Source organism: Pelodiscus sinensis, chromosome 17 (assembly GCF_052426305.1).
Source record: "Pelodiscus sinensis isolate ZL-2025 chromosome 17, ASM5242630v1, whole genome shotgun sequence".
NCBI classification, from domain to species: domain Eukaryota; kingdom Metazoa; phylum Chordata; order Testudines; family Trionychidae; genus Pelodiscus; species Pelodiscus sinensis.
The window spans coordinates 12,028,904-12,049,707 of NC_143068.1; the positions used below are offsets into that span (position 1 = coordinate 12,028,904).

The 20,804-nt window shown below is 46.0% G+C and overlaps 1 protein-coding gene and 1 long non-coding RNA gene across 2 annotated transcripts in view; one reads left to right on the forward strand and one right to left on the reverse strand.

The window, feature by feature from the left end:
- The window catches only part of LOC142818838 (uncharacterized), a 49,901-nt gene extending 29,232 nt beyond the window's left edge, over positions 1-20,669 (forward strand). The window contains exon 2 of the long non-coding RNA XR_012896494.2: positions 19,948-20,669. This is a non-coding gene — a long non-coding RNA (uncharacterized LOC142818838). The remainder of the gene's footprint in view (positions 1-19,947) is intronic.
- Positions 1-20,804, reverse strand: part of CDH4 (cadherin 4) — an 821,769-nt gene that overhangs the window by 216,497 nt on the left and 584,468 nt on the right. The window lies entirely within an intron of this gene.

A 20,804-nucleotide genomic window follows, 5' to 3' on the forward strand; every position in this document is an offset into this window, starting at 1 on the left:
GGCAGTTATTTCAAAATAATGTTGACACACTGTCAAGCTGGAGGACTTCTTATTCCAACTCCTGTAACCCTCATTGTACAAGGAGTAAGGGAAGTTGGAGGCAGAGTGCTCTATTTCAAAATAAGTGTTGTGTAGTCGCTCCCAATTTCAAAATAAGCTATGCAATTGATGTAGCTCAATTTGCGTAGATTATTTGGAGTTAAGCCCTGCTGTGTAGATGCTCCCTTTGGGTTGGTCCTCCACTTGATAAAGTAAATCCCTTCTTTCCATGTGCTAGTGTATTTATGCTACCTCTGGGTATATCTACACTACAGCACTAATTCGAACTAACTTAATTTGAATTAGTTAATTCGAACTAAGCTAATTCGAATTAGTGCATCTAGACCTAAAAACTAATTCGAATTAGCCTTTTGCTAATTCAAAATAGCACGTCCACACTGACTGGACCCTGAACCGAAGTTAAGGCTGACTGGGACCAGTGCTGGCAGGGCATTAGGTTAGGACTTAGAGTGTGGAGCTGCTGCCTCAGGCTAGCCAAGGGCTGTGCTTAAAGGGACCTGACCCCCACCCCGGACAGACAGTTCTCAGGGTTCCCCGCTTGCTTGTCTACCTTGATGAGGGACAGCAAAGCAGTCCTGTCTTGGAGTGACCTGAGTGCCCACACTCGGCACATCACAGCACTCGGCCATCAGCCTGGCTGCACTTGCCGCAGGCTGCCATCCAAGGGGGGGGTCAATCAGGGGGCTGTCAGATTCCAAGAGGCCCTGCAGGAGAGCTTCCACCCCGACGAGCCCACAGAGCCACCCCAGTCCTCCCCATCAGGGGCTCGTGCCCCATTCCTCACTCACCTCCTTCCACTTACTCCTCCCTAGCCCCCCTTCCTGATGTAAAAAATAAAGGACACGTGTTCAAAAATAGAAACTCTCTTTATTTAACAAAACTGGGGGGCGGGGATTAACCTCTGGGGAGACTGGGAAAAGGAGGTGGGAGTGGGAAAGAGAGAGGGTGGGGGAAGGGAGGGAGAAACCTGGGAGGAGGGAGCTGGAAGGGGGAAGAAGGAGGAGGGGAAGTATAAAACTATGGTACGCCATATCTTCAGTACTGTGTACAGATGTGATCTCCTCACCTCAAAAAAGATATTTTGGCCTTGGAAAGGGTTCAGAAAAGGGCAACTACAATGATTAGGGGTTTGGAACAGGTCCCATATGAAGAGAGGCTAAAGAGACGGGACTTTTCAGCTTAGAAAAGAGGAGACTGAGGGGGGATATGATAGAGGTCTATAAAAGCATGAGTGGTGTGGAGAGGGTGAATAAAGAAAAGTTCTTCGTTAGTTCCCATAATAGAAGGACTAGAGGACACCAAATGAAATGAATGGACAGCAGGTTTAAAACTAATAAGCGAAAGTTCTTCTTCACACAGCACATAGTCAACCTGTGGAACTCCTTGCCACAGAAGGCTGTGAAGGCCAGAAGAACTATAACAGAGTTTAAAGAGAAGTTAGATAAATTCATGGAGCTTGGGTCCATGGAGTGCTATTAGCCAGGGGGTAGGAACGGTGTCCCTGGCCTCTGTTTGTGAAAGGCTGGAGATGGATGGCACGAGACAAATGGCTTGGTCATTGTCTTCGGTCCATCTCCTCCGGGGTACCTGGTGTTGGCCGCTGTAGGCTGACAGGCTACTGGGCTAGATGGACCTTTGGTCTGACCCAGTATGTCCATTCTTATGTTCTCATGTTCTAAGCTCAGGTCTCAGTCGGGGGTCTCACTGGACCAACTTGATTTTCATGCAAACCTGCTCCAGGGTTCACGTGTGGCCTTTGGCTGGCAGCTATCCTGCCATAGACAACCGCATTCCTGTGCCTAGTGTGGAGGTCGTGGACGTTGGAGGCCTCCCTCCAAACCTCAATGAGGTTCACAATTTCCGCACTAGACCAGGCGGGTGCCCGCCTCTTACGGCCCCGGGCAGGGTCCTGTGAGCCGCCAACCAGGTCCTGGGAAGAGGTGGAGGGCTGGGTGGCAGCAGGTGGCTGGCTCATGCCATGCTAGGTGCAGGGTCTGCTGGCTGGGTGCTGGCAGGCTTGCAACTGGCACGAGCACTGTAGCCAGATGGTGCCCCTTTAAGGGCTCCGGGGCCGGGAGGGAGGCAGAAAAGTTTCCCTGGTTTGGCCCAGAGTGGCTACCAGGTCAAGCTGGGAAGGGCTAGCCTCCAACTAGTTCGAATTAAGTGGCTACACAGCCCTTAATTCGAACTACTTAATTCGAACTAGGAGTTAGTCCTCGTAGAATGAGGTTTACCTAGTTCGAATTAAGCGCTCCGCTAGTTTGAATTAAGTTCAAACTAGCAGTTTGCATGAATAGATGCTATGAAAGTCAATTCGAACTAACGGCTGTTAGTTCAAATTAACTTTGTAGTGTAGACATACCCTCTGTAATTTCCACTTCATGCATCAGATGAAGTGTGTTCTTATCCACGCAAGCGTATGTCCAAAATAAATCTGTTAATCTTTAAGGTGTCAGAGGACTCCTCATTCTTTTTTTCATGCTGAGATAGTACTTCACAGCCTGTCCTTAATTAATCCAGTTAGGATCTATATCCAGACTTCAGGAAGTGCTTTAACCTATTGCTCTACCCATCTCCTATCTTTTTACCTAATTCAGAACTTTTCCTACTACTAATAGAGAGATAGTACAAGGGATATTGATAATGAACATTAAAATTGAATGAACATTTTTTGCACAATCCCCTGCTAACTGGATTACCCTGTGACTCCTTTCCATGTTCTCATGCTGGATAATTCCAAATAAATTAATGACTATAGTCTAAAATAAACGTGTGACTTCCAGATCTGTGGGAACTGAATGAGAGGCATATTTTGTTGTTAGAATAAAATCACTGGCTATTTTATAACACTCATCATGCTGCTCCCAGATTTAATACCTGCCTTTTCAAACAATATCAATCCATTGAACAAATGACAGTGGGGAATGACATAATTTTATTTTATTTTCCTTTACAAGGGATCACAAACCATTTTCTCTTTTAAAAAGGTACCAATTACCCACATGCCACCTGTCCCAGAGATGCACTGATTGTATCATATGGACAGTGCATTCAGACTCTCACAAAATTCTTCACATTACAAGTGCATCTCAGGCCACAATGGAAACTCAGTGGACTAAATTCAGGACTGGTGTAAGCAGGCATATTTCTGCTTACTTTAGGGGAACTGTACTCACTTACACAGACTCTGAAATGTATCCTAAAGATGCTAACAAACTTGGATGGAAGTTAGACAGAAATCTCTCCTGTGTCAACTACGTAATTTAAAAAATTAGCAGAGGAAAGAAACAAGGAGAGGGTGGACAACCATCCATGCTCATTAATGGTTCAAATTAGCAATCCTAGTTAAGACAGCTAATTCGAAGTGAGGGGGCACTCCGGTCGACAGCAGTAACCCTGCTTCCATGAGGAGTAAGGGAAGTCAAAGGAAGCCCAAGATTTGGTGGTGATGGGGGACTTCAACTATCCAGACATATGTTGGGAAACTAACACAGCGAGGCACAGGCTATCCAATAAGTTTCTGGACTGCATTGGAGACAACTTTCTGTTTCAGAAGGTTGAAAAAGCTACCAGAGGAGAAGCTGTTCTGGATTTGGTTTTAACAAATAGGGAGGAACTAGTTGAGAACTTGAAAGTGGAAGACAGTATAGGGGACAGTGATCACGAAATAATAGAGTTCATGATCTTAAGGAAAGGTAGAAGGGAGACCAGCACAATTGAGGTAATGGATTTCAGGAAGGCAGATTTTGATAAGCTCAGAGAACTTGTAGGTAAGGTCCCATGGGAAGCAAGACTGAAGGGAAAAACAACTGAGGAGAGTTGGAAGTATTTCAAAGGGACATTGTTAAGGGCCCAAAAGCAAACAATTCCGCTGTGTAGGAAAGATAGAAAATATGGCAAAAGACCAGCTTGGCTTAACAAGGAGATCTTGCATGATCTCAAAATAAAAAAGGAGTCATATAAAAAATGGAAACTAGGACAACTAACAAAGGATGAATATAAGCAAGCAACACGGGAATGCAGGGGCAAGATTAGAAAGGCAAAGGCACAAAATGAGATCAAACTAGCTACAGGCATAAAGGGAAACAAGAAGACCTTTTATAAATACATTAAAAGCAAGAGGAAGACCAAGGACAGGGTAGGCCCACTGCTTAGTGAGGAGGGAGAAGCAGTAACAGGAAACTTGGAAATGGCGGAGATGCTCAATGACTTCTTTGTTTCAGTCTTCACCGAGAAGTCTGGAAGAGTGCCTAACGTAGTGAATACAAGCAGAGAGAGGGTAAGTTTAGAAGATAGGATACACAAAGAACAAGTTAAAAATCACTTAGGAAAGTTAGATGTCAGCAAGTCACCAGGTCCTGATGAAATGCATCCCAGGATACTCAAGGAGCTGACAGAGGAGGTATCTGAGCCTTTAGCTATGATCTTTGAAAAGTCATGGCAGACAGGGGAGATTCCAGAAGACTGGAAAAGGGCAAATATTGTGCCCATCTATAAAAAGGGGAATAAGAACAACCCAGGAAACTACAGACCGGTCAGTTTAACGTCTGTCCCAGGGAAGATAATGGAGCAGGTAATTAAGGAAATCATATGCAAACACTTGGAAGGTAATAAAGTGATAGGGAATAGCCAGCATGGGTTTATGAAGAACAAGTCATGCCAAACTAATCTGATAGCTTTCTTTGATAAGATAACGAGCCTTGTGGATAAGGGAGAAGCGGTGGATGTCATATACCTAGACTTTAGTAAGGCATTTGATACGGTCTCGCATGATATTCTTATTGATAAACTAGGCAAATACAACTTAGATAGGGCCACGATAAGGTGGGTGCATAATTGGCTGGATAACCGTAGTCAGAGAGTTGTTGTTAACGGTTCTAAATCCTGCTGGAAAGGGATAGCAAGTGGAGTTCCTCAAGGGTCTGTTTTGGGACCCGTACTGTTCAATATCTTCATCAATGATGTAGATATTGGGATAGAGAGTACGCTTATTAAGTTTGCAGATGATACCAAACTGGGTGGGGTTGCAACTTCTTTGGAGGATAGGGACATAATTCAAAATGACCTTAGAAAGTTAGAGAAATGGTCAGAGGTAAACAGGATGAGGTTTAATAAAGAGAAATGCAAAGTGCTCCACTTAGGAAGGAACAATCAGTTCCATACATACAAGATGGGAAGCGACTGTCTAGGAAGGAGCATGGCGGAAAGGGATCTAGGGGTCATAGTGGACCACAAGTTGAATGAGAGTCAACAGTGTGATGCTGTTGCAAAAAAAGCAAATATGATTCTAGGTTGTATCAACAGGTGCGTTGTAAGCAAAACTCGTGAAGTCATTCTGCCGCTCTACTCTGCACTAGTTAGGCCTTAGGTGGAGTACTGTGTCCAGTTCTGGGCACCACATTTCAAGAAAGATGTGGAGAAATTGGAAAGGGTACAGAGAAGAGCGACAAGAATGATTAAAGGTTTAGAGAACATGACCTATGAAGCCAGGCTTCATGAACTGGGCTTGTTTAGTTTGGAAAAAAGAAGATTAAGGGGGGACATGATAGCGGTTTTCAAATATCTAAAAGGGTGTCACAAGGAGGAAGGCGAAAATTTGTTCCTCTTGGTTTCTGAGGACAGGACAAGGAGTAATGGGCTTAAAGTGCAGCAGGGGAGGTTTAGATTGGACATTAGGAAAAAATTCCTAACTGTCAGGGTGGTCAAATATTGGAATAAATTGCCAAGGGAGGTGGTGGAATCTCCCTCTCTGGAGATATTTAAGAACAGGTTAGATAGACATCTGTCAGGGATGGTGTAGACGGAGCTTGATCCTGCCTTGAGGGCGGGGGGCTGGACTCGATGACCTCTTGAGGTCCCTTCCAGTCCTATTATTCTATGATTCTATGATTCTAAGAGTGTTTTTCCTTTGACTTCCTGTAGTGTAGACAGCGCCAAAAGCCGAGTTAAGCTACTTTGACTTCAGCTACGCAATTAACGTAGCTGAAGTTGCATATCTTACTTCGACTTTGCCTGTAGTGTAGACATACAGAGTTGCACATTTTATCTCTCTGTGTCAGCAGGCACACTATTGTCCTAAGGAGTCATCCCGGAAGCAGGCCAGACAGAGGCTGACTCACAATCGTCCCTCAGGGAATACAAAGTGTGATAAAGGGAAATGGATAAAGTATGTCAGGTTTCAGGAGGGACCTAGTTTGGCAAGACCACAAAGGTGTGTAAACTGGGGCAGGCTGCTACCAGATAAGCACAGGACTCTCCTCATGTAACACTGGCCTAAATGCACGCTCAGTCTCTTTCTTACAACTCTGCCTGCCCTCTGCATCACTTATTGTGAAAAGAACAATTGATGCTAGACAATGGTCACTGGAATTTTCTTAGGCTTTGTCCCCTGATGGACTTGGCTATGCCCCGTCCTGTGCCAATGCGGCCTATTTGCATGCGGGCCTCATCAGAATTGCCCAGCAGAGGGCAGGTTGTGCCACCACGGTGCTCAGCTCTTAGTACAGTGGCAATTTTAGAGGCTGTGCAGCAGCACCCACATTAACTAACTTCCGCCACTAGACCCTGAAGTGAATTGATTTCCTCAGCAGGATTACCATGGGTGGTCACTTGGCATACAGGCAGTTCTCTCGCATGCTTGCAAAGCGCTTAGAGTGCATTGATTGAGTCATGCAGCGCAAAGTGCCACATTTACTTATCACAGCATATCAATTCCACTCCAGGAAGAGTGTACCCTGAATTTGCCTACGCTCTTCAATAAAATATATTCACTTATTCTGATGTTTGCGGTGGGGGGGAGGGGAGGCAGACAATCCTACAATAATTCAGTTGTAGGAGGTGGTTTATTATTCCAACACAGCCCTGGAGATGCTAATAAGAATGATAAACATAAATTCTCAACATGTTAAGGGGAGATGTGAGCTGAGGATGCTCCTCTACACACTGAGGGAATCATCCCTGTCTTAAGCAAACAGGAGTATTTTTATACTTCCAAGATATATTTTATACGTCTGACATATCAAATGGGACCAAAGGACTGAACTCATAAGCAATGCTTCAGTAAAAGAGCTTTGCCTGTGGGAATCAGGTAAAGGCTTGGTGATTTTACCCAGCGATAAGAAATAGAAGGACTCGTTATACTCACCGTGCAGGCCAAAGCTACCAGCACACCTTAGGGCATGACTCTCGGAGCCCTTCTTGGACCTTAGTGGTTTTTCGGCTCTGTGTTGAGCACAGTCCCACTGGCTCCCATGTTCTAGATCCCTTTGTGCAATGCTTTGAGCTGTTCTAGTTGGTGGGAGCAGGGCCGGCTCAAGCCATTTCTGCGCCCAGGGCAGCGGGCACACGATGCATGCGCGGCTCCGCCCCCAAGCACACGGTGCATGCATGGCCCCGCCCCCCGGCATGCTGCGCATCTTACAGCTGCAATAGGGTTGGCAGCGCCTGATTGCAGCTCTAAGGAGCGCCACATGGCCCCCAGCCCCAGGCGCGTAGCGCCTGATTGCAGCTCTAAGGGGTGCTGCACGGCCCCCGGCGCACAGCGCCTGATTGCAGCTCTAAGGGACACCGCGTGGCACAGCCAGCATGCGGCGCCCCTTCCAGCTGCCATCAGGTGCCCCCCATGGGTTGCAGCTGCCCGACTAGACCCCCCCTTAATCCAGCCCCGGGCAGGGGACAGGCGGGGGCTGTGAAATTCCACTGTCAGGCTGGGAATTCAACAGACCTCAGGAATGTAAGGTGCTTTTGTCCTGAATGACCCTGTTTAATTGGGTTCGGGAACTGAGTATGAATGAGCGCTACTTAAAGAAAAAAGAAAATTATTCAACTTATTGTCAAATGTGCAGAGACTCCCCGGCAATATGGACTGACTAGGCTGAACGAGAACAATATGGGCCTGATTGTGCTATCCTTACTCAAGTTAGAGCGTGTGATGTTGCATCACGTATTCTTTATGGAAATAGGCTTATGAATATGACATAATTCAAATATGCTTTATGCAAAATACTTCCTGTGACATATCATTAGAAAAGTTATAATGTGCTGAATGTGTATATTCTGTTTGTATGATTTCCTGTATATGAAGTTAGAAATATGAAGTGTAAAACTGTTTTACTAATCTAAGTGCAGGCCATTAGTAGTATCAAGGAACTTAACAGCCCAGTACTTGGGACAACGATGTGCGAATAGTCTTGTTTTTCCTGTAAGCCTGGACTATGGTCCGTCCTGCCAAGACATGTGGCCAGGTCACCTAATGCGGAAACCCATTTTGGATGCTCCACTTTATTTTCCACAAAATGTGAGAAAAGTTTGACCTGCAAAGATCCTGCTTTGGGAAAAATCTATGTAAAGGAGGGAAACCAAACAATAGGGGCTGCTGTTTGACATGAGGACACCCGTGTTTACCACCCAGGATGATTGCTGGAAACATCTAAGACTGAACAGGAAAAACGATCAGGCCCAAGATGGAAAGCTTTCCAGCTTGTGAGAAAAAGATGATTTGAACTACTATTAGGATAAGAAATCACATATAACAAGTATTACATGTAATTGGTGGGTTTTGTTTTATTTTACTTATAACGTATATGATCTGTTTGCTTTTATTAATGAACCCAGGGTAAATAGTTGTAACCTGGTTGATGGATGACAGCTGTGTATTCTCTCTTTCATTGATAAAGGGGATGAACTTTTTATGAGCTTGCTTTATACAGAATAAGACGTATTTATCTGGGGTTCTGGTCCCATAGCCTGCTGTGTCAAATCTCCTTGGCTGGTCCTTCTCCGAGCTGATCTGATCCCAGTATCTATATTACTCTCCTGGGAGCAGTGACCCCAACTCTGTGACAATGCTGGAGGAGATTCGAGGGTCTGGTTCAGCGGGGCAGAGCAGCAAAGTGCCCCAGAGAGCAGGTAGGTGGGCTCAGTGGTGTTTCGGGACATCAGTGACAGTCTGCTCAAGGGGATCTCCATGACTGCACCCACCACAGTGGGGACTTACTCAGGGGAGCAATCTCAGTGGGACTAATCCCCCTGAGTAAGTGCTCCCCAGGTTGAGTAAGAGTCATGAATCTGACCCCTTATAATAATTCCTTTATAAAACCAGGGTAAGTCTGTTGAGGAAAGTGTAATATATCCCTTATTGAATTAATGTAACATAATAGGTATACGTCATTGCAATAAATGTGAAGTGTAGCATAACCCTTATGAAATCATTGTAAAACTTCCTGCTATATGGTAGCAAGGAAAAATAAGAGAGGAGGAAATTAAAAATAGAGAAAGAGTGGGGGAAAAGAAAGATTTGGTGCAGCAAATGAAAAGATCCCACTATTTCTAAAGGACGTAATACAACCGAAAGGCTGCTAACCTGTGGGGAAAATCACTAGTGCACATCAAATCAATCTAACAGGAGGTATCAAGGGGAGACAGAAAGGGTTGCAAGTTACTAAAAATGGGGAAATGTGTTGTTTTCATAGTAAGTGCAGTAGGAGAATAAGATAATAAGGTATGTTTTCTTTCTCTTGGATGGCAAGTAATACTTTAACATGGTATCACCCTCAAGGAGTATTCAAGAGTTTAAGTTCAACCAAAAAAATGACAGCTTTTCCTTTTATTCACTTGGCAGAATGCCCACTTCTCATTTCTTAGTTTTGGCCGAGGTTGAGGGAACTGGGTGACAGCCCCGCTAAGCCTATCAGCTGTTCCTGGCAGAACACAGGTCAGGCAATGAAACCTACTACTTTGGAAGAGTTACTTCAGCTTCCACATTGTGCTGACAATGCAGCTTACAGGCTCTCCTGCAACCTGAGTGATTCTTGGCAGATTATAGTCAGTGGCTTTCTAACAGGCTGAGCCAATATCCACTGAAATCAATGAGGATTGGACCGGCTCCTAAATGTATCTGAAATTTGAATTAAATAAAAAGTACATTTAAGAAGAAAGCTATGTCCCTTTTCTTCCCCCATCGGAAGAGCCAGCAGAGTGGGGCCTGAGACTTCTCCTGTAACTCCTCTGCCTCCTTCGTTATGGTTTAAAAATAGCCAGAGAACTCCACCTCAAAGAGCTCTGAGACTATCAGCTTCTCCATCCATGGTAGCACAAAGAAGACACCGTGTAGGGCTGGATTTATGTACCACCACAGATAGGAAATGGGAAGAGGTGAGAATTAGGAGTAGACTCAGTTGGTGGTCTCTTAGCCATCCATGGGAAGTCAAGCTTTCTTCTGAACAGGCTGTCTGGTCCTGGCACTAACAGCCAATTTTCCAGGTTATGTGATTGGGACTAGGCTCTTATTTGATTTATCAGTCTTCATTTTGTTTTCATTATAATGGGACAGTAAAATTTGTTGTTTGAAAATCCACACACGGTAATAATTTGTGCCATAAATGCGCCTATCTCTTCACATTATTGCCACTGATATATACTAGGGAGTAATATCTTCAGCATTACACAAAACTGGTATTCTATTAAAATGATAAACTGGCAATGAGTTTATTAGGAGTGATTTTCCAGGCACTGAGATGCCCTGTACTGCAGACAAGAATAATAAACACATTATTCACTAACCATATCAGGGAACAATCTTGTGTTTTTGGAAAACACGGTCGTTGGAAATATGCAAATTTTTACAGTGACATCCTCAAGAAATGCAAGTCCCAATTCTTACTCATTGCTAGTATCCAGAGAATCTACTTCATTACTTTGTTGTTGATAAGTTAGAGTATGTCTACACTACCACCCTAGTTCAAACTAGGGTGGTAATGTAGGCAACCGGAGTTGCAAATGAAACCCGGGATTTGAATTTCCCGGGCTTCATTTGCATCTCGCCGGGCGCCGCCATTTTTAAATGTCCGCTAGTGCGGACTCCGTGCCGCGCGGCTACATGTGGCACCGACTAGGTAGTTCGGAAACGTGAAACAAGGAGTAACGGTAGTTCGGACTAGGAAGCCTAGTCCGAACTACCTAGTCCATGCCGTGTGTAGTCGCGCGGCACGGAGTCCGCACTAGCGGACATTTAAAAATGGCGGTGCCCGGCGAGATGCAAATGAAGCCCGGGAAATTCAAATCCCGGGTTTCACATTACCACCCTAGTTCAAACTAGGGTAGTAGTGTAGACATACCCTTAATAAACAAACAAACAGTCTGTAAGAAAGGTACTCTGGGTTCTATTCCTATATTCTTTGGAATGCTTTGCAATCTAGGTTTGGATAGTTTTTTACTGAAGTACATGGTGATCAGTAGTCTCCTAGATTGTGTTGCAGTAAAACCAGCCAGGGGAATCCAACTGTCTAAGAAATCCTATGCGTAGCTCCTCACCAAATTCACAGCCATGAAAATGGCGGCATGGACATGAAATCTGGGATTTAATGTGCTTTTACCCTATACTGTTTTAACTGACAGGAGAAGGGGCGCAGGCGGGTCACTGGCGCCTTATAACCAGTTGCTTCGGGGAGATGATACTCGTCAGCCTAGGAAGGCAGTTCATCTAGGGGAAGGAAAACCCTGATTTTAAACCTCCGCTGCCTTGCGGCTATATTCTTCCATGGAAAAGGCTTCAGGAGTAAACCTCGAGGAAAAATCCGGAGTCGGAGTCCCTAAGGCAGTTCGACGCTGCTTGCAGCCTCGCTCTGGCAACTCCTGCGACGGCGCCGATGCCAAACTGTAGCAGCCCTGCTGTTCCTTTGGATCCATCGACGACGTGGAGAGGGGGGACCCGCTACGTGGGCAATAGCCTGTTCCTCCATATTACATTGTCCTGGCTAGTATCCGACTACCAACATATCTCGCAACCCTGGAGAGGACACTCCAGCCTCGCTAGCGTTACTAGCGCGGAAACAACACGGGGAGCAACAGTTGACCGGTTATAAGCCACAGCTCAATTGGCGTAGAGCATGGCGCCAGGGGTTGTTCCCGACGGTGGGAGGGATCTTCGGGTCTCACTGGGCAGTTACCGCCCGCCTCAAGCTGGGCAGCCCCCAGACAGTCAGGTACTGCCCCGCCACAGTCTGCTTTCCTTACTGGGTGCATGGGGATTAGGAACATTCCGAACGGCAGGCTGCAACCATTGCACCAGGCAACAAAACACTGAGAAAGAGACCACCTCTTAAACTGGGATGTTGGAATGTCCGTACAATGTTGACGGGCCTCTCCGAAGACGTACGGGACATTGACGACCTACGAAAGACAGCAGTCATCAACAACGAACTTCTGAGGCTGAACGTAGACATCGCCGCCCTACAGGAAACACGACTGGCAGACTCAGGCATTCTGAAAGAAAAAGACTACACCTTCTACTGGCAGGGAAAGGCCCCAGACGAGCCTAGACAGCATGGCGTAGCTTTCGCGGTGAAAAATAGCCTACTGAGTATGGTAGAACCAGGCAGTAATGGCTCAGAACGACTCCTCACCCTTCGTCTCAACACCACCACAGGCCCTATCACCCTCGTCAGCGTATACGCCCCAACTCTGAACGTAACATTGGAAACTAAAGACCGGTTCTATGAGAACCTAACATCTGTCATCAACAGCATCCCCGACAAGGAACAACTCATCCTTCTGGGTGACTTCAATGCCAGAGTAGGTGCGGACAATGACTCATGGCCTTCGTGCCTCGGAAAATTTGGCGTTGGCAAAATGAACGAGAACGGCCAACGCCTGCTCGAGCTCTGCGCTTTCTACAACCTGTGCATCGCCAACTCATACTTCCAGACCAAGGCCCAGCATAAGGTCTCCTGGCGACATCCGCGCTCGAAACACTGGCACCAGTTGGACCTTATACTAGTTCACCGCTCAGCTATCAATTGCGTCCTGCACGTACGCTCTTATCACAGCGCTGACTGCGACACAGATCACTCCTTAGTGTGCTGCACGATCAGGCTGAACCCGAAGAGGTTTCATCGTTCAAGGAAACAAGGAAATCCTCGCATCGACGTCAGCAAGATGTCGCAGCCTGACCTGACGCAGAAATTCGCAGAAGCGCTTGAGAAGGAACTTGACGCTACACAGACAGGAGACTCTGCCATGGAAAAGTGGGAAACACTGCGGAACATAATGCACCGCACTGCCCTGGCAACCTTTGGAAAGAGGACCATAAAGACGCACGACTGGTTTGAAGCAAAGTCCTCTGTGATGATTCCAGTCATAGAAGCCAAGCGCGCCGCCCTGGCAGAATACAAGCGGTCACCAAGCCAGAGGAACCTACAAATTCTCAGGGCTACTAGGAGCAAGACTCAACAGGTTGCCAGACACTGTGCGAACGAATTTTGGCAGCAGCTCAGCAACGACATCCAGAAAGCAGCCATATCAGGGAACACAAGAGGCATGTACGACGGCATTAAGAAAGCGCTGGGCCCTACCCAGAGCAAAACAGCACCCCTCAAGTCATCTACTGGAGAAATAATCTCCGACAAGCAACAACAGTTGGGGAGATGGGTGGAACACTACTCCGACCTCTACTCCAGACGGAACACGGTGACCTCCGCAGCATTAGATGCCATTGAATGCCTGCCAACCATGGAAGAACTTGATGCAGAGCCAACAGTAGAAGAGCTCAGCAAGGCTGTTGATAAACTGGCCTCAAGAAAAGCCCCCGGCAGCGACGGGATTCCTCCAGACCTGCTGAAACAGTGCAAGTGTTCCCTACTGCACCCTCTTCACAAAGTGCTCTGTCAGTGCTGGAAAGAAGGAGCCGTACCGCAGGATATGCGGGATGCTAAGATCGTCACCCTCTACAAGAATAAGGGCGAGAGAAGTGATTGCAACAACTACAGAGGCATCTCCCTTCTTAGCATCGTAGGCAAAGTATTTGCTAAGGTCATCTTGACCCGACTGCAGAAGCTAGCTGAACGTGTCTACCCGGAGTCACAGTGTGGTTTCCGCGCAGAACGGTCAACCGTAGACATGATTTTCTCCCTACGACAACTCCAGGAGAAGTGTAGAGAACAGCAGATGCCCCTGTACGTCTCCTTCATTGATCTCACCAAAGCCTTTGACCTGGTCAGCAGAGACGGACTCTTCAAAATCCTTCACAAGATCGGCTGCCCACCAAAACTGCAGAGTTTGATTGAATCCTTCCACACAGACATGAAGGGAACAGTACAGTTTAACGGCAGTTGCTCCGAGCCTTTCAGCATCAGCAGCGGCGTCAAGCAAGGCTGCGTTCTTGCCCCCACATTGTTTGGGATCTTCTTTGCCCTGCTCCTCAAGCATGCCTTCGGCTCAGCAACGGAAGGAATCTACCTCCGCACCAGATCGGACGGCAAGCTATTCAATCTCTCTCACCTCAAAGCCAAGACGAAGATACGTGAGACGCTGATCAGGGACATGATATTTGCCGACGACGCAGCAGTCGTCACACATACCCAGGAAGAACTACAGTCGCTGATGAGCCATTTTCCATGGCCTGCAAAGACTTTGGGCTGACTATCAGTTTGAAAAAAACAAACGTCCTAAGCCAGGACACTGTCACTCCACCAGCCATCACAGTAGACGACTACCAGCTTGACGTCGTCCACCAGTTCACGTACTTGGGCTCCACCATCACCGATAATCTCTCCCTTGACGCTGAGCTCGACAAGAGGATCGGAAAGGCAGCCTCTACTTTAGCCCGCCTGACAACCCGAGTGTGGACCAACCCCAGGCTGACAATCGCAACAAAGATGGCAGTGTACAACGCCTGCGTCATCAGCACCCTGCTGTACGGGAGCGAGACATGGACCACATACGCGAGACAAGAGCGGAGACTGAACGCTTTCCATCTACGAGGTCTGCGCCGCATCCTGGGCATTACCTGGCAAGACAAAGTCTCCAACCTTGAAGTTCTGACTCGAGCCGGCCTCCCCAGCATGTACACCATGCTCCGACAACGTCGCCTGCGTTGGCTTGGCCATGTACGCCGCATGGAGGACGGGAGGATCCCAAAGGACATCCTCTACGGGGAACTGGCATCTGGGAAGAGAACCACAGGGCACCCGAACCTGCGATTTAAAGATGTCGTGAAGAGGGACATGAAAGCCATCGACATAAACACGCAGTCCTGGGAAGACCTCGCAGCAGACCGCCTGAAGTGGAGGGGCACACAGCTCAAGTCAGGCGAAACGAACATGATGCGTGCATCAGAAGAAAAGCGAGCCCGCAGGAAGTTACGCAACAACAACAGCCAGGGAACCACCTATAGCTGCGACTTCTGTGGCAAAGAATGCCTGTCCCGGATTGGCCTTTTCAGCCACCAACGACGCTGTCCCCAACGCTGTCCCAGACAATCCGACACGAACCAAGACGAGAACTAGGATACGTCATCCATGGTCAACTGACCGACGGAGGCCAACAACAAACCCTATACTATGCAGATTTCATGGGGGAGAGCAGCATTTCTCACTTGGGGGTTCTGACCTAAAAGGGAGTTGTAGGATAGTCACAAAATTATTTTGGGGGAAAGCAGTACTGTAACTTTAACTTCTACATCACTGCCTTTAGAGCTGGGTGCCTGGAGAATGGCAGCTGTTGGCCGGGCACCCAGCTCTTAAGGCAACACCCCACCCTCAGCAGCACTGCCTTCAGAGCGGGGATCCCAGCCAGCAGCCGCTGCTTTTCAGCTGCCCAGTTCTGAAAGCAGCACTGCTACTTACAGCTGCACAGAATTAGGGGTAGCAGCACCATGAGCTCTCCACAACTCCGTTTGGTCAGAACCCCTATAATACAACACCATGACATCTGAGATTTAAATAAATGAAATAATGAAATTTTTTATTTTTAAAATTCCATGACCATCAAAGTGACCAAAAGGGGACTGTGAATTTGGTAGGGTCCCACCCATGCCCAAAATGATGCTGAAGCAAAATGCAGGACAATGTAGCACTTTAAAGACTAACAAGATGGTTTATTAGATGATGAGCTTTCATGGGCCAGACCCACTTCCTCAGATCAAATAGTGGAAGAAAGTAGTCACAACCATATATACCAAAGGATACAATTAAAAAAAATGAACAAATATGAAAAGGACAAATCACATTGCAGAACAGGAGGGGGATGCAGGCGGGGGGAGGAAGGAAGGTAAGTGTCTGTGAATTGATGATATTAGAGGTAGGGAGAGTGGGATGTTTGTGAGTTAATGGTATTAGAGGTGATAATTGGGGAAACTATCTTGATAATGGGTGAGATAGTTCAAATGTTTGTTGAGTCCTTTTTGGAAAGTGTTGAATTTTAACATGAATGACAGTTCAGAGGATTCCCTTTCAAGTGCAGATGTAAAAGGTCTTTGTAGCAGAATGCAGGTGGTTAAGTCATTGAGAGAGTGTCCTTTCTGGTTAAAATGGCAAGAGTTATGTTTGCACACTAAAAAGGAAGCAAAGCAGAATTACATTGGTTTTTTCACTGGCAGAAAGAAAAAAGAGAAAAACAATGTCTGTGCTTGTCAAATCCTCCAGTTTCTGCTAACCAGATGCAGTGCTTGCTGATTTACCTGTGAGAGAACTATAAGAGGGGTCTTTCACTTTTCTCCAGCGCCTTACTATCCATGGACATTGTTCAGCCAACCTCTTAAACTTGACCTGTGAAGATAGGTTTATGTGGGAGTACTGCTTGCAAATAATACACAGCACATACAGACTGTTTTACATCTTCAACACACTTTGCAAGCAGGTAATTCAAATGAATATGCTTTGATTGGCAAAGGCTGGGCTTGTGTTTTATTTCCCTCACTCCGCTAACCCTGCTGAATTCACATTGATTTTCATCCAAAGGTACTTCATAGAAAGAACTGAGTTACAGTTATTCTGTGTATGTGGGTAATGAATAATAGGGTCCAAAAGTGTATTCAGATATATGGGTCTAAGAAGTCCCAGGTCACAGCACAAATGATGGAAGTTTAATGTTATAAAAGACTACACAGTACTGCATAGCAGTATAAGAAAGCTGCATTATTCAAAGAAAAGCAAGGATTACATCAGAGGAGGAAAAACATGCCATTCAGCTCTTAAATATTTTGTCCTTGTCAGAAAATCAAGCACAGAACAAGGACCAAACCTTGGCCTGTACACAGCACCAACCTGAGAACAATTCAATAACATGCAAAGTGCCTCATACCCCTGAATGCAGCAACATATGATTTATATTTGTCATTATGGTCAACAATTGTTCATGCACCGCTGAAGCCACCTGACTCTTTGCTATGTCGGGAAGATGCCGTGCTAGTGAGAAGGTATTCTCACTTGTCCTCAGATGTGCCTCTGAAGGTTTTTGAGTACTGGTGTGAGGAACATGGGCTTTTCCTTGCAATTTGGAAGGTAGGCATGGGAAAGATTACATATGTCACAATTTGGCACATGATTTTCATAGGGTCTTAGTGGACACTTGATGGTGTTGATGTTTGCTTTCTAACTTGGACACTGTTGCAAAACAGACATGTGACCATTCATTTCCTCTGTGCCTCCAGGTAAGTGAAAGCTTTTGATCAGCCGTTTAGCCATGGTACAAGTGACAAATGTTTTCAGCATGCAAAGGCCTTGTTTTTTGTTTGCTTAAAAAAAAAAATCAGGATCTGCATATGTGGGCCAATTGGTTAAAAGCACTCCTTTTGGACCAGACCACTTCCTCTTTTAGGGTATGTCTACACTACCCCCCTAGTTCGAACTTTTAAATGCCGGCTAGTTCAGACCCCGTGCCGCGCGGCTACACGCGGCACGGACTAGCTAGTTCGCATTAGGCTTCCTAATCCGAACTAGTTGTACGCCTCGTGGAATGAGGTCCGAACTAGCCGGCATTTAAAAATGGCGCCGGCCGGCTTTATGCAAATGAAGCCCGGGAAATTCAAATCCCGGGCTTCATTTGCAACTCTGTATGACTACATTACCCCCCCTAGTTCAAACTAGGGGGGTAGTGTAGACATACCCTTAGAGATTTTTTAGGTGGCAGGAAATGTTCTTTGAAACATAGGTGTTTCTTGGAAACTTCAGAATCTGCACTGCAAATAAAATGAGGTGTTTCATTAGCCTCAGGTGTGCCCTACAGAACGTATGGGATCATAGAGTCCTATGTCTGGTCCTAGTTAGCAACTTGTGTGATTTCTTCTTTTCAAAGTAAATACTATGTTGGCCTTTAATGCAACTGTCAAGACCATTGGCATTGTTCAGGTGCTCAGGAACCGCCAGATAAAAAAAAAGTATTTTTTAAACAAATGGCTACAACTTCTAAGTTTGTACATGGATCCTTTGTAAATTGGCACCGCATGCAGATATTTTTAGACATCTATTCTTTGTTTAAACTTTTTTTGTGGGAGGAGAGTGAGGAAATTATCCTGATATTTGAAAACACACTCAGATTTTTGAACCTGAAGTTTGTTGCAATGTGGACATCTAAGTACCATATTTGTACTTACACATTTTTGACCTGATCCCAAGCCCACTCAAGTCAACGGGAGCCGTTCCATTGACTTTGATAAGCTTTGGATCTGGCCTTAAGGCCTTATATATAGTCAGCTCTTTAGTATAGTGCAGCTAGCATTGCTGAAGTAAATGGGAGAACTCTAAGGTTGCCAGTGGTCTGGTTTTCAACCGTAATGTCTGGTTGAGAACAGACTCTGGCATCTCTGGTTGGCCCTACTGACAAGGCTGTTAAAAGTCTAGACAGTGGTACAGTGGGGGCCTGGAGCCAAGGCAGGTTTCCTTGGGGCAGGGAGGCTCTGCATGCTTCTCCTGCCTGAGTGCCAGTGTAACCCACACACCTAGTGTGATTACTGAGCAATGCAAGTGGTACCTAGACCACAGCAAGTTAAGATCAAGAGACCTCTACAGCATGGGCTGGGACCCAGCTGGCTTTTAGCTCAGAGGGTAGAGGCTCCTATACTGAGGTCCCAGGTTCAAATCCGCCTGGTGGTGGTTACACCAGCTCTGCTCCACTGGTTGGGAATTGCAACCAATGGGAGCTGCGGGGGCAGTGTCTGCGGGAGTGAAGACAGTGTATAGATGCTGCCTGACCACCTCCCCAGGGGCTGCAGGTACCTGGAGTCCACTTCCTAGGAGCTGCAGTAAGAGCTGCCAGGACCCAGCCCCTCCATATACTTCTCCTGCTTCACCCAAGAGTCCCCTCCTGTACCTCCAAAATCACATCTCTAGCTCCACCCCAGACCTTGCACTCCCAGTGGGAGCCTCACAACTTCCTGCAGTCTCTGGAACTTGGATCAGGTCCCAGCCTGGAGCCCTCTCTTGCCCTCTGACCCCTCCTACCTGGTCCCACTCCAGGGCACACACCCCCAGCTGGAGCCCTCCCCATCATCAGCCTCCTGCCGCAGCCTGGCATCCTCTCTTGCACTCTGAACCTCTCATTTCTGGTTCCACCCAGAGACTGCACCACCAGCTGGAGCCCTCATGCTGCCTCAGCTCCCAACCCTCCTGTGCCAGCCTGGTGAAAGTGAGGGTGGGGGAGAACAAAGGGAGCAGGGGGTTGTAGTGAGTGGTGGGCAGGGGCAGGACATGGGCAGGGCCTCAGGAAAAGTGTGGGGGGGTATGGACAGGGCAGAGGTGTTCAGTTTTGTGCCATTAGACAGTTGACAGCCCTTGAGAACTCACAAAAGAGAAGTTAAACACATGCATAACCAGGTAGGATTGGGAAAGGTACTTCAACCTCTACATGAATGTAGTAAAATGAATTCAATAATTATTCACGGGAGAAAAATCAAAGGCTGAGTTTAAGCCTTGCTGAAAATTAAAGCTGCAATATTTTCTTTGCTTGATCCTTGTTTTTGAACATTGCAGACAGTGGAAATGTTTCCTTAGTATGCAGATGTGCTACATTTTTATATTCAGCTGCAGCCACGGTCAACCCCAAGATCTAACATACTGCAGAGCTCTGTAGCAGAGAGCTAATGTTAACTAAAAAACATTTTTTTCCTTTTCCTAGGCCCAGCAACCTGCTCATCACCAAGAACATTGATCTCTTCCAGCATTATTAAACCATGGAAATCTGCTCTTGGAAACCAAGTTCAAACTACTGTTCATGCTTCCAACATAGCAATAAATTCTTCCCCTTTTTTACATTGTGCTTTACAATACTGTAATCTTTATGCTATTTATTCACTTTGTATTACTTTGGCTTTCCTAATTCCTCAAAAATGCTTATTGGAGAGACACACTCTGTAATAATGACTAAAATACCTAAGCATCCAAAATGAATATGTATTTCATCAATATAACTAAAATAGCTTTAAAAAAAGTTTTTTTCCACATCCACATAGCCACATAAAGATGGGAAAAAAGGTTTGTAATTATATGTGCATTCCAAGTAGTCTATACACAGTGGGGGGTTTAAAGTATTCATATAAATTATACCAATCAGCAATGAAAAGAGAAAAAATGAGGATATCAAATGTGACATTTTCTTATAACTGATGTACACAAGCACTAAATCATGGCAAAACAGCGCCTTAGAAAACAGGGACTAAAATATCATAAAATGAGTTTCTAGCTCTGGCTTTGCTGCCTCTGTAAATGCATATGATCATCTTAATGATGTATTTTGAGAAGACATGATAAATCACTCAGTTAAAGGAGTTTGTGAAATATGAATACATTTGGATTTTTTCCTTTGCATAGTATATAGTAATAAATAGTGCACTGACTATTTTTTTGCATTAAATCATGTGGTTAAACATCAAGGTTCAACAGATTCTGGTCTGAAGGGGTTAGACTAGGTGACCCTTTGTGGCATAGCCAGAAGGACCCACTTGGGTAGGCCACGACTTTGGATGATGGAGGGTG